The sequence below is a fragment of the Heterodontus francisci genome, chromosome 12 (genome assembly GCF_036365525.1).
Source record: "Heterodontus francisci isolate sHetFra1 chromosome 12, sHetFra1.hap1, whole genome shotgun sequence".
In the NCBI taxonomy this organism is placed as follows: Eukaryota; Metazoa; Chordata; class Chondrichthyes; order Heterodontiformes; family Heterodontidae; genus Heterodontus; species Heterodontus francisci.
The window spans coordinates 16,044,813-16,058,231 of record NC_090382.1 but is presented as its reverse complement, the minus strand read 5'-3'; the positions used below and the strand labels follow the sequence as shown (position 1 = coordinate 16,058,231).

General features: G+C 45.1%; 1 protein-coding gene across 8 annotated transcripts in view; it reads right to left on the bottom strand.

The window, feature by feature from the left end:
* LOC137375763 (ran-binding protein 17-like) overlaps nucleotides 1-13,419 on the bottom strand; it is a 1,067,965-nt gene that overhangs the window by 445,076 nt on the left and 609,470 nt on the right. The window lies entirely within an intron of this gene.

Genomic DNA, 13,419 nt, shown 5'->3' with positions numbered 1-13,419 from the left:
ACCCAAAACTGTACATGGTACTCTAGGTGCTGTCTCACCAATGCCCTGTACAGTTGTAGCAAGACTTCTCTACCTTTATACATCATCCCCCTTGTAATAAATGCCAACCATCCATTTACCTTCCTAATTACTCGCTGTACCTGCTGCTAAAGTTTTGTGATTCATGTACAAGGACACCCACACTGTACCGCAGTATTCTGCAGCCTCTCTCCATTTAAAAAATATCCTGCTTTTCTATTCTTCCAACCAACATCCTGAAGTGCAAATCCCACACCGTCCTGACAACTTGAGTAAGCTTCCCAAATTCACTAAGGGTATCTAAGGTTTCCTACCTGGAATGGAGCAGAGACAATCAGTCTTTGTTTCGGCAGGTGCTGGGTTTGAAAAGTGCAAGAAAAGAACTACCAGTGACATCACAGGAAATCTGTAAGCTGATTGGTTGCCTCCACGGTATAGGGGAAAAGCTGATTGACAAGTAACTGGTAAATGATTCGACTTATTACATTAGCAATAATTAGTTTGTAAAGTAATGGCAGGGCAGCTCGGCCAAGCGGAAAGTGCCTCCTGTGACATGTGGAAAGTCGTGGATGCACCATTTGTCCCAGACAAACACATATGTCACTAGCTGAAGAAGCTTGAGCTCTGGGATTTGGAACTCGAGCGGTGGCTGGAGTCACTGTGGCGCATCCGCGAGGCAGAGAACTACGTGGATAGCACTGTTCAGGAGGTAGTCACCCCGGAGCTTAACAGAGCACAGGCAGAGAGGGACTGGGTGGCTGCCAGACAGACAACAAGGTCAAGGCAGGTAGTGCAGGAGTCCCCAGAGGGCATCCCACTTTCTAATCGGTATTCAGTTCTGATACCGATGGGAGAGGCGTTTCCTCCGGAGAGTGCAGCGAGAGTCATGACCAGAGCACCATGGGTGGCTCAGCTGTGCAGGGAGGGAGGAGAAAGGACAAGAGAGCAATAGTGATAGGGGATTCTATAGTTAGGGGAACAGACAGGTGTCTCTGTGGTCGCAGACATGATTCCAGGATGGTATGTTGCCTTCCTGGTGCAAGGGTCATGAATATCACCAAGCGGCTACACAGCATTTTGGAGGGTGAGGGTGCACAGCTAGAGGTCATGGTCCACATTGGTACCAACAATATAGGAAGACAGAGGGATGAGGTACTGCAGGCTGAGTTTAGGAAATTAGGAATGAGATTATCAAGCAGGACCTCAAAGATAGTAATCTCCAGATTACTCCCAAGGCCACTTGCTAGTGAGTATAGAAATAGGAAAATACACCAAATGAATGCATGGCTGGAGAGATGGTGCAGGAGGGAAGGCTTCAGATTTCTGGGGCATTGGGACCGGTTCTAGGGAAGGTGGGACCTGCACAGGGTCTACACCAGAACAGAATTGGGACAAATATCCTGGCAGGAAAGTTTGCTAGTGCTGTTGGGAATGGTTTAAACTAGTTTGGCAGGGGGTTGGGAACCTGAGCACAGTCTTAGATAGGACAATTTCAGGGCAGGGAACAGGAGGCAGAAAATGAGCGAGTGACTCTGAAAGACAGAAGAAGCAAAGGTTAAAAAGTGTGCGGACAGGAATTTGGCAGTGTTAAAGGGTACTTATTTAAATTCCAGGAGTATAGTAAATAAAGCCGATGAGCTGAGGGCACAGATAGACACATGGCAAGACACATGGCGGCACAGTGGCGCAGTGGTTAGCACCGCAGCCTCACAGCTCCAGGGACCCGGGTTCAATTTCGGGTACTGCCTGTGTGGAGTTTGCAAGTTCTCCCTGTGTCTGCGTGTGTTTCCTCCGGGTGCTCCGGTTTCCTCCCACAGCCAAAGACTTGCAGGTTGATAGGTAAATTGGCCATTATAAATTGCCCCTAGTATAGGTAGGTGGTAGGGAAATATAGGGACAGTTGGGGATGTGATAGGAATATGGAATTAGAGTAGGATTAGCATAAATGGGTGGTTGATGGTCGGCACAGGCTCGGTGGGCCGAAGGGCCTGTTTCAGTGCTGTATCTCTAAATAAATAAATAAAAATAAATAAACAATATTGTTGCTATAACGGAAACTTGGCTTAAAGAGAGGCAAGAATGGCAGCTCAGAGTTTTCAGGCGGGATAGAGGGAGATAAAAAAGGAGGGGGTGTAGCATTATTAGTTGAGGAATCAATAAGAGCTTTGAGGAGGGATGATATGCTAAATGAATCATCAAACGAGATCATATGGGTGGAGCTCAGAAATAAAAAAGGGGTAGCGACACTACTAGAATGTAACCCAAATAGTGAGAGGGTGATAGAAGAACAAATATGTAGGCAGATTTCTGAGTGCAAAAGCTATAGGGGAATAACAGTTGAGGATTTCAACTAGCCCAATATCAACTGGGATACAAACAGTGTGAACATGGAAACACAGAAAATAGGAGCGGGAGTAGGCCATTCGGCCCTTCGAGCCTGCTCCGCCATTCAATACGATCATGGCTGATCATCCAAACTCAGTACCTTGTTCCCGCTTTCTCCCCGTATCCCTTGATCTCTTTAGCCCCAAGAACTATATCTAACTCTTTCTTGAATATATTTAATGATTTGGACTCAACTGCTTTCTGTGGTAGAGAATTCCATAGGTTCACCACTCTCTGGGTGAAGAAATCTCTCATCTTAGTCCAAAATGGCTTACCCCGTATCCTTAGACTGTGACCCCTGGTCCTGGACTGCCTTGCCATTGGGAACATCCTTCCTGCATCTAGTCTGTCCAGTCCTGTTTGAATTTTATAGGTTTCTATGAGGTCCCCTCTCATTCTTCTAAACTCTGGTGAATACAAACCGAATCGCCACAACCTCTCCTCATACGCCAGTCCTGCCATCCCAGGAATCAGTCCGGTGAACTTTGCTGCACTCCCTCCATAGCAAGAACATCTTTCCTCAGATAAGGAGACCAAAACTGCACACAATATTCAAGGTGTGGTCTCACCAAGGCCTTGTATAGCTGCAACAATACATCCCTACTCCTGTACTCGAATCCTCTTGCTATGAAGGCCAACATACCATTTGCCTTCCTGACTGCCTGCTGCACCTGCATGCTTACTTTCAGCGACTGGTGCACAAGGACACCCAGATCTCGCTGCACCGCACCCTTTCCCAATCTATCGCCTTCCTGTTTTTGCCTCCAAAGTGGATAACCTCACATTTATCCACATTATACTGCAACTGCCATGTATTTGCCCACTCACTCAACCTGTCCAAATCACACTGGAGCACAGAAACATAGAAAATAGGAGCAGGAGTAGGCCATTCAGCCCTTCGAGCCTGCTTCACCATTCATTATGATCATGGCTGATCATCCAACTCAGTAACCTGTTCCCGCTTTCCCCCCATATCCTTTGATCCCTTTCGCCCCAAGAGCTAAATCTAACTCCTTCTTGAAAACATACAATGTTTTGGCCTCAACTGCTTTCTGTGGTAGCGAATTCCACAGGCTCACCACTCTCTGGGTGAAGAAAGTTCTCCTCATCTCATTTCTGAAAGGTTTACCCCATATCCTTAGACTATGGCCCCTGGTTCTGGACTCCCCCACCATCGGGAACATCCTTCCTGCATCTACCCTGTCAAGTCCTGTTAGAATTTTACAGGTTGCTATGAGATCCCCCCTCACTCTTCTGAACTCCAGCCAATATAATCCTAACCGACTCAATCTCTCCTCTTTCGTCAGTCCCGCCATCCCAGGAATCAGTCTGGTAAACCTTCACTGCACTCCCTCTAAAGCAAGAGCATCTTTCCTCAGATAAGGAAACCAAAACTGCACACAATATTCCAGGTGTGGCCTCACTAAGGCCCTGCAAAATTGCAGCAAGACATCCCTGCTCCTGTACTCGAATCCTCTCGCTATGAAGGCCAACATACCATTTGCCTTTTTTACCGCCTGTTGCCACTGCCTGCCATTCGGAAAAAGACCCGTTTATTCCTACTCTTTGTTTCCTGTCTGCCAACCAATTTTCTATCCATCGCAATACACTACCCCCAATGTCATGCGCTTTAATTTTACACGCTAACCTCTTATGCGGGACTTTGTTGAAAGCTTTCTGAAAGTCTAAATAAACCACATCCACTGGTTCCCCCTCATCAACTCTACTATCTACATTGTCGAAGAATCCCAGTAGATTTGTCAAGCATGATTTCCCTTTCGTAAATCTATGCTGACTCGGTCCGATTCTACCACTGTTCTCCAAGTGCTCTGCTATAAAATCTTTGATAATGGACTTTCTAGAATTTTCCCCACTACCGACGTCAGTCTGACTGGTCTATAATTCCCTGTTTTCTCTCTACCTCCCTTTTTAATTGGTGGGGTTACATTAGCTACCCTCCAATCTGTAGAAACTGTTCCAGAGTCTATAGAATCTTGGAAAATGACCACCAGTGTGTCCACTATTTCTGGGGCCACTTCCTTAAGTACTCTGGGATGCATGCCATCTGACCCTGGGGATTTATCGGCCTTCAATCCCATCAATTTCCCCAACACCATTTCTCTACTAATACTGATTTCCTTCAGTTCCTCCCTCTCACTACGCCGTGTTCCCCAACATTTCTGGTTTTGTTATTTGTGTCCTCCTTTGTGAAGACAGAACCAAAGTATGCATTTAGTTGGTCAGCCATTTCTTTGTTCCCCATAATGGATTCCCCTGTTTCTGGCTGTAAGGGACCTACATTCGTCTTCACCAATCTTTTTCTCTTCACATACCTTTAGAAACTTTTACAGTCAGTTTTTAGGTTCCCCGCAAGCTTGCTCTCGTACTCTATTTTCCCTTTCTTAATCAATCACTTGGTCCTCTGTTGCTGAATTCTAAACTACTCCCAATCCTCAGGTCTGTTATATTTTCTGGCAAATTTGTATGCCTCTTCCTTGGATTAATGCTATCTCTAATTTCCCTTGTAAGCTATGGGTTTGGCTACCTTCCCCGTTTTACTTTTGTGCCAGACAAGAATAAACAATTGTTGCAGTTCATCCATGCGCTCTTTGAATGTTTGCCATTGCCTATCCACCGTCATCCCTTTAAGTAACGTTTCCCAATCCATCATAGCCAACTCACGCCTCATACTTTCGTAGTTTCCTTTATTAAGATTCAGGACCCATGTCTCAGAATCAACTACGTCACTCTCCATCTTGATGAAGAATTCTATCATATTATGGTCGCTCACCCCCAAGGGGTCTCAGATTGTCAATTATTCCTCTCTCATTACACAATATCCAGTCTAGGATGGCCTGTTCTCTGGTTTGTTATCAACGTATTTGTCCAGAAAACCATCCCGTACACACTCCATGAATTCCTCCTCTACGGTATTGTGACTAATTTGATTGGCCCAATTTATATGCAGATTGAAGTCACCCATAATTACAGATGTTCCTTTATCCATATGTCTCTAATTTCCTGTTTAATGCCATTCCCAACATCACCACTACAGTTTGGGGGTCTATATACAACCCCCACTAATGCTTTTTGCCCTTTAGTGTTTCTCAGCTCTACCCATACAGATTCCACATCATCAGAGCTAATATCTTTCCTCACTATTGCGTTAATTTCCTCTTTAACCAGCAAAGCAACGCCACCGCCTTTTACTTTTTGTCTGTCCTTCCTAAATACTGAATACCCCTGGATGTTCATTTCCCATCCCTGGTCACCCCTGCAGCCATGTCTCCGTAATCCTGACGATAGCATACCCGTTTACATCTATTTGCGCGATTAATTCATCTACTTTATTGCGAATGCTCTGCGCATTAAGGCACAAAGCCTTAAGGCTTAACTTTTTAACATTACTTGTCCTCTTCCCACTGTTTTTCACTGTGGCCCTGTTTGATTCTGGCCCTTGATTTCTCTGCCCATTACTTTTCTTATTCCCCTTACTGTCTTTTGTTCTTGTCCTTGATTCCCCTGTCCTCTGACTCCTTGCAAAGGTTCCCATCCCCCTGCCATTTTAGTTTAAACCCTCCCCAACCGCTCTAGCAAATACTGCCCCTAGGACATCAGTCCCGGTCTTGCCCAGGTGTAACCCGACCAGTTTGTACTGGTCCCACCTCCCCCAGAACTAGTCTCAATGTCCCAGGAATCTAAAACCCTCCCCCTTACACAATCTCTTCAGCCAAGTATTCTTCCGATTTATCCTGCTATTTCTACTCTGACTAGCACGTGGCACTGGTAGTAATCCTGAGATCACTACTTTTGAGGTCTTCTTCTTTTGGGCCTCCTTATCTCGAGAGACAATGGATACGCGCCTGGAGGTGGTCAGTGGTTTGTGAAGCAGCGCCTGGAGTGGCTATAAAGGCCAATTCTGGAGTGACAGGCTCTTCCACAGGTGCTGCAGAGAAATTTGTTTGTCGGGGCTGTTGCACAGTTGGCTCTCCCCTTGCGCCTCTGTCTTTTTTCCTGCCAACTACTAAGTCTCTTCGACTCGCCACAATTTAGCCCTGTCTTTATGGCTGCCCGCCAGCTCTGGCGAATGCTGGCAACTGACTCCCACGACTTGTGATCAATGTCACACGATTTCATGTCGCGTTTGCAGACGTCTTTATAGCGGAGACATGGACGGCCGGTGGGTCTGATACCAGTGGCGAGCTCGCTGTACAATGTGTCTTTGGGGATCCTGCCATCTTCCATGCGGCTCACATGGCCAAGCCATCTCAAGTGCCGCTGACTCAGTAGTGTGTATAAGCTGGGGGTGTTGGCCGCTTCAAGGACTTCTGTGTTGGAGATATAGTCCTGCCACCTGATGCCAAGTATTCGCCGAAGGCAGCGAAGATGGAATGAATTGAGACGTCGCTCTTGGCTGGCATACGTTGTCCAGGCCTCGCTGCCGTAGAGCAAGGTACTGAGGACACGGGCCTGATACACTCGGACTTTTGTGTTCCGTGTCAGTGCGCCATTTTCCCACACTCTCTTGGCCAGTCTGGACATAGCAGTGGAAGCCTTACCCATGCGCTTGTTGATTTCTGCATCTAGAGACAGGTTACTGGTGATAGTTGAGCCTAGGTAGGTGAACTTTTGAACCACTTCCAGAGCGTGGTCGCCAATATTGATGGATGGAGCATTTCTGACGTCATGCCCCATGATGTTCGTTTTCTTGAGGCTGATGGTTAGGCCAAATTCATTGCAGGCAGCCGCAAACCTGTCGATGAGACTCTGCAGGCACTCTTCAGTGTGAGATGTTAAAGCAGCATCGTCAGCAAAGAGGAGTTCTCTGATGAGGACTTTCCGTACTTTGGACTTCGCTCTTAGATGGGCAAGGTTGAACAACCTGCCCCCTGATCTTGTGTGGAGGAAAATTCCTTCTTCAGAGGATTTGAACACATGTGAAAGCAGCAGGGAGAAGAAAATCCCAAAAAGTGTGGGTGCGAGAACACAGCCCTGTTTCACACCACTCAGGATAGGAAAGGGCTCTGATGAGGAGCCACCATGTTGAATTGTGCCTTTCATATTGTCATGGAATGAGGTGATGATACTTAGTAGCTTTGGTGGACATCCGATCTTTTCTAGTAGTCTGAAGAGACCACGTCTGCTGACGAGGTCAAAGGCTTTGGTGAGATCAATGAAAGCAATGTAGAGGGGCATCTGTTGTTCACGGCATTTCTCCTGTATCTGACGAAGGGAGAACAGTATGTCAATGGTCGATCTCTCTGCACGAAAGCCACACTGTGCCTCAGGGTAGACGCGCTCGGCCAGCTTCTGGAGCCTGTTCAGAGCGACTCGAGCAAAGACTTTCCCCACTATGCTGAGCAGGGAGATCCCACGGTAGCTGTTGCAGTCACCGCGGTCACCTTTGTTTTTATAGAGGGTGATGATATTGGCATTGCGCATGTCCTGGGGTACTGCTCCCTCGTCCCAGCACAGGCATAGCAGTTCATGTAGTGCTGAGAGTATAGCAGGCTTGGCACTCTTGATTATTTCAGGGGTAATGCTGTCCTTCCCAGGGGCTTTTCCGCTGGCTAGAGAATCAATGGCATCACTGAGTTCCGATTTGGTTGGCTGTATGTCCAGCTCATCCATGACTGGTAGAGGCTGGGCTGCATTGAGGGCAGTCTCAGTGACAGCATTCTCCCTGGAGTACAGTTCTAGGTAGTGCTCAACCCAGCGGTCCATCTGTTTGCGTTGGTCAGTGATTATGTCCCCCGATTTAGATTTGAGGGGGGTGATCTTCTTGATGGTTGGCCCAAGAGCTCTCTTCATGCCATCATACATTCCTCTGATGTTTCCGGTGTCTGAGGCCAGCTGAATATGACTGCATAGGTGTTGCCAGTAGTCGTTTGCGCAACGCCTAGCTGTTCTTTGTGCAGTACTTCTGGCTGCTTTAAGTGCTGCGGATGTTAAATCGCTGGGGGCTTTCTTGTAGTTCAACAGTGCAATGCGCTTAGCGGCTATGACAGGTTCCAGCTCTTCATTATGAGATTGAAACCAGTCTGCATTTCTCTTCGCACTTTTGCCGTAGGTGGTCAAAGCTGACTCATAGATGGCGTCTCTGATGTGGGCCCACTTGGTCTCAGCTTTTGAGGTCTTACTTTTCAACTTACTTCCTAACTCCCTATATACTGCTTTTAGGGCCTCATCCCTTTTTTTAACCTATGTCGTTTGTACCAATGTGTACCACAACCACTGGCTATTCACCCTCCCCCTTCAGAATGTCCTGTAACCGCTCTGAGACATCTACCCTAGCACCAGGTAGGCAACATACCATCCTGGAGTCTCTTTTGCGGCCACAGAAATGTCCATCTATTCCCCTTACAATTGAATCCCCTATAACTATTGCATTCCCACACTTTTTACTCCTCCGCTGTGCAGAAGAGCCAACCGTGGTGCAACAAATTGGGTCGTTGCTGCCTTCCCGAGGGGCCTGGACTGCTCTCTCGGAAGGTAAGAGACTGGGCCTCGATCCTCGGGTTTGATTTATAGGCTCCGCTCTCAGCGTTGTCCCCACAGGTCCACTCCTCTCCACTCCCTCCTCACAGCTCACACTCCCACCCAGCTTTGTGTCTTCTGCAAACTTGGATATATTACATTTAATTCCCTCATCTATGTCATTAATATATATTGTGAATAGTGTCCTAGCACTGATCCCTGCGGTACCTCACGAGTCACTGCCTGCCACTTGGAAAAAGACCCATTTATTCCTACTCTTTGTTTCCTGTCTGCCAACCAGTTCTCTATCCATCCACCTACCTCCAATCCCATGTGCTTTAATTTTGCATGCTAATCTCTTATGTGGGACCTTATCGAAAGCCTTCTGAAAGTCCAAATACACCACATCACTGGTTCTCCCTTATCTATTCTACTAGTTACATCCTCAGAAAATTCCAGTAGAATTGTCAAGCATGATTTTCCTTTCGTAAATCCATGTTGACTTTGTCCGATCCTGTCACTGTTTTCCAAGTGCTCTTCTGTTACATCTTTTATAATGGACTCGAGCATTTTTTGCACTACTGATGTCAGGCTAACCAGTCTATAATTCCCTGTTCTCTCTCTACCTCCTTTTTTAAATAGTGGGGTTACATTAGCTACCCTCCAATCTGTTTGAACTTTTCCAGAGTCTGTAGAATTTTGAAAAATGACCAGCAATGCATCTACTATTTCTAGGGCCACTCCCTTAAGTACTCTGGGATGCAGATTATCAGGCTCTGGGTATTTATCGGCCTTCAATCCCATCAATTTCCCTAACACCATTTCCCTACTAATATTGATTTCATATAATTCCTCCTTCTCACTAGACCCTATGTTCTCCAACATTTCTGGGAGGTAATTTGTGTCCTCCTGTGAAGGGCACAGAGGGGACAAAATTCTTGAACTGCGTTCAAGAGAACTTTTTAAGCCAGCACGTAACAAGCCCAACAAGAGTGAGTGCAATTCTAGATTTACTTTTCGGTAATGAAGCTGGACAAGTGGATGAATTAACAGTGGGTGACCATTTTGGAGATTTTGACCACAATACCGTTAGTTTTAGTATAATCATGGAAAAGGACAAATATAAAACAGCAGTAAAGGTTCTAAATTGGGGGAATGTGAATTTTAAGAAACTGAGACGTAATCTGGCGAAAGTGGACTGGATACAGTTACTTTAAGGACAATCAGTGGCAAACCTGTGGGAGGCATTCAAAAGTGAGAAACTACAGTCCCAGTGTCAGCATGTCCCCAGAAAGATAAAGGATGGACTGCCAAATCTAGAACCCCTGGTTATCTATAAGTTTACAGCGTAAGTTAAAGCAGAAAAAGAAAACATATGATGATCACAAAAATCTTAATACTTTAGTAAACCTAGAGGAGTATCGAAAGTGCAGGTTGTTAAAGGAAGCCAGGGAGGAAATAGCAGATGTGATGAGAATCATCTTCAAATCCTCACTAGATATAGGTGAGGTACCAGACGATTGGAGGTCTGCTAACATTGTACCATTGTTTAAAAAGGGTGCGACGGATAGGTCAAATAATTATAGGCTGGTCAGTCTGGCCTCAGCAGTGGGTAAATTGTTAGAATCAATTCTGAGGGACAGGATAAACTGCCACTTAGAAAGGCATGGATTAATCAGGGATAGTCAGCATAGATTTGTTCGGGGAAGGTCATGTCTTACTAATCTAATTGAGTTTTTTGAGGAAGTTAGAAGGAGGATTGATGAGGGTAGTGCAGTGGATGTGGTCTACATGGATTTTAGTAAGGCATCTGACAAGGTCCCGCATGGCAGACTGGTCAGTAAAATGAAAGCCCATGGGATACAGGGGAATGTGGCAAGTTGGATCTAGAATTGGCTGAGGGACAGGAAACAAAGGGTAGTAGTCGACGGATGTTTTTGCGAATGGAAAGCTGTTTCCAGTGATGTTCCACAGGGCTCAGTGCTGGGTCCTTTGCTGTTTGTGGTATATGTTAATGATTTGGACTTAAATGTGGGAGGCATGATTGAGAAATTTGCTGATGACACAAAAATTGGCCGTGTAGTTGATAGTGAAGAGGACAGCTGTATACTCCAGAATGAAATCAATGGTTTGGCTGAGTGGGCGGAAAAAAGGCACATGGAATTCAATCCAGAGACGTGCGAGGTGATGCATTTGGGGTGGTAAAATAAAGCAAGGGAATACACAATAAATAGGAGGATATTGAGAGGGGTAGAAGAAGTGAGAGACCTTGGCGTGCATGTCCACAGGTCCCTGAAGGTGGCAGGACAGGTAGATAGAGTGGTGAAGAAGGCATATGGAATGCTTTCCTTTATTGGCCTATGTATAGAATATAAAAGCAGGGATGTAATGCTGTTGGAACTGTATAAAACGCTGGTTAGGCCACAGCTGGAGTATGGCATACAATTCTGGTCACCACATTACAGAAAGGACATAATTGCTCTGGAGTACAGAGGAGATTTACAAGAATGTTACCAGGGCTTGAAAGTTGCAGCTGTGTGGAAAGACTGAATAGGCTAGGGTTGTTTTCCCGAGAACAGAGGAGGCTGAGGGGTGACTTAATTGAGGTGTACAAAATTATGAGGAGCCTAGATAGAGTAGACAGGAAGGACCTGTTTCCCCTAGCGGAGAGGTCAATTACCAGGGGGCACAAATTTAAGGTGATTGGTAGAAGGATTAGAGGGGACATGAGGAAAAACTTTTTCATCCAGAGGGTGGTGGGTGTCTGGAATTCACTGCTAGGAATGGAGGTGGAGGCAGAAACCCTCAATTCTTTTAAAAGGTACCTGGACATGCACCTGAGGTGCTGTAACCTGCAAGGCTACGGATCAGGTGCTGGATGGTGGGATTAGATTGGGTGACTAATTTACTCCGCTGGCACAGCCCCAACGGGCTGAATGGCCTCCTTCTGTGCCGTAATTTTTCTATGGTTTATTGCACAGGAAGCCCCTTATCTTTGAACTAGGTCTTCCCAGTGGCTGATAATAGTGGATTGGGTAAGTTTACTGTCCCAGAAGTATTGAGATCTAGCAGCACTAAGAAGGCTCTTTCACACACAATAAAAGATGCTTAGATGGCCACAGATCTATGTCAGCTGGGTCTGTTTACACTAAGCAGTTTAGTTGATTAACTGATCGCCACTTATTGGCTGCACTGATGTGGCATAAAATCACCTATAGTGGAGCTCATCCCAGCACACTGCTGTTCAATTCAGAGGCATAAAGTGTCAATCTAAATGTCTGTGGATGATTTTGATCAGAAAAAACATGAAACATCAGAGGGCATTTCAAAGGGAAGGAGATAGGGTATTCAAGCTATTTTAGAATTTTATACTGAAACTATACACCAAATCATTTGTTCACATTCGTCCATATTAAAGCTTTCCATTTTCATAACTGATCCACATATGTAGCGATATAATATTTGTTGCTGTGAATATTTAATAGGTGCTAAATGGGTGTATGAGTCTTGTTAATTTACAAGGGCTGACTTTGTTAATGAGGACAATATAACAACAAGTATCTACAGAAAATATGTCTTCAGAAAGACTCTAATATCCACAAGGGATCAAACCTTGAACCATCTGTTTAGTACAGTTCAACTACACAGTGCCATTTGCCATTATCATTGGGGCCATTGGGGGAACATAACCTAATAAAATCTAATCAAAAGAAAATGTACTAACAATATAAATGAGTTGCATCTCTTGTAGTCCTAATGGTTAAGATATTTTGTAGCTTTTAAAGTGATGTTGATAAAGTTGTGAGCTGTGTCTTTTGGGGTGGGAAACACTTCTGGTTAATTTTTTTTGGAGTGTCAGTTTTTCTGAAGAAAAATTGTAGACTGGGCCTTGGTGCTGCATCTTGCATTTAATGAAAACATGTTTTAATGTCTTTTTAATCATTTCAGAGTGCAGTTGTACACAAATTATATTAGCACTGCATGGATTGGTTGCCATGAGAGTCAAAGAGAATAATTCTGAAATATTCATTGTCTTGCATCACCATTTTTACATTTCTTATTGACATTAATGCATCTAATGAAGGTATCAGAGATAACAGCACCACATCATCATAGTTACACATCTGTTTAAGCAGCAGGGTCTGTTACCAATTTTTTATATGTCACTTTTTCAATCTGCCCCAAGGACAGAACAGAAATGATAGGTGAGCAACAGACCTGGAACTCAGTGGTACCATTTATTAAACAACTGAGAAATGTTGATGAAGAGTCAAGGCACAGGATGCAGGATGCCACTGAGGTCGGGTACGGTAAATCAAGAGGTAGTCATTCTGAGCTTGAATACTGAAACTATGGAGGAAGGAAAGAGTCTTGTGTGTACTGGGTTTGTTGTTCTTAACTCGGGAAACAGTAAGAGGGAAGCTTCTAGAAAAGAATGAGTGACAGATCTGATAGAAATGTACAAAATTTTGAGGGGCCTGGATAGAGTGGAGGTGAAGGGTCTATTCACCTTAGCAGAGAGGTCAGTGATGAGAGGGC